The 407-nt window shown below is 75.7% G+C and overlaps 1 protein-coding gene across 2 annotated transcripts in view; it reads left to right on the forward strand.

Annotated features, from left to right (window-relative positions):
• Positions 1-274: 274 nt before the first annotated feature.
• Positions 275-407, forward strand: part of CUL1 (cullin 1) — a 75,077-nt gene continuing 74,944 nt past the window's right edge. For both annotated transcript variants that reach the window (XM_025209836.1, XM_006028401.3), the window contains exon 1: positions 275-379. The gene's annotated coding sequence lies outside the window, so the exon portion shown is untranslated. The remainder of the gene's footprint in view (positions 380-407) is intronic.

Genomic DNA, 407 nt, shown 5'->3' on the forward strand with positions numbered 1-407 from the left:
CCATCCTCGGGAGTGGGGGTGAAGACACAGGGAGCAAAGCCCCGGCTGGGGGACAGCCGTGCCCTGGGCAGGGTTCGGCCTAGATGTCCCCGAGGCCCGCTTCCACCCTCACTTGCTGAGTCCCACCCAGGCGGCTCGAGGCTCCCCGGTGCGTGTGGCGCCGGGGTGGCTCGTGGTCGCCGTCGTGGCCGTGCGGGGCTGTGAGACCTACTTTCACCTCTCCGCGGCTGGAGGATCGCGGCTCAGGGCCAGACTGGGCGGGGCGGGGCGGAGCGGGCGGGAGGCGGTGCCAGGAGGCAGGGGCAGATCCGGGCCCGGCGGAGCCGGAAGGGGCGGGCGGCAGCGGCGCGGGCCTGACTCTGCGGGACGCGCGATGCTGGTGAGTGCGGCGCGGCGGGGCCCGGCCC

The sequence above is a fragment of the Alligator sinensis genome, unplaced genomic scaffold (assembly GCF_000455745.1).
Source record: "Alligator sinensis unplaced genomic scaffold, ASM45574v1 scaffold456_1, whole genome shotgun sequence".
Classification (NCBI taxonomy): domain Eukaryota; kingdom Metazoa; phylum Chordata; order Crocodylia; family Alligatoridae; genus Alligator; species Alligator sinensis.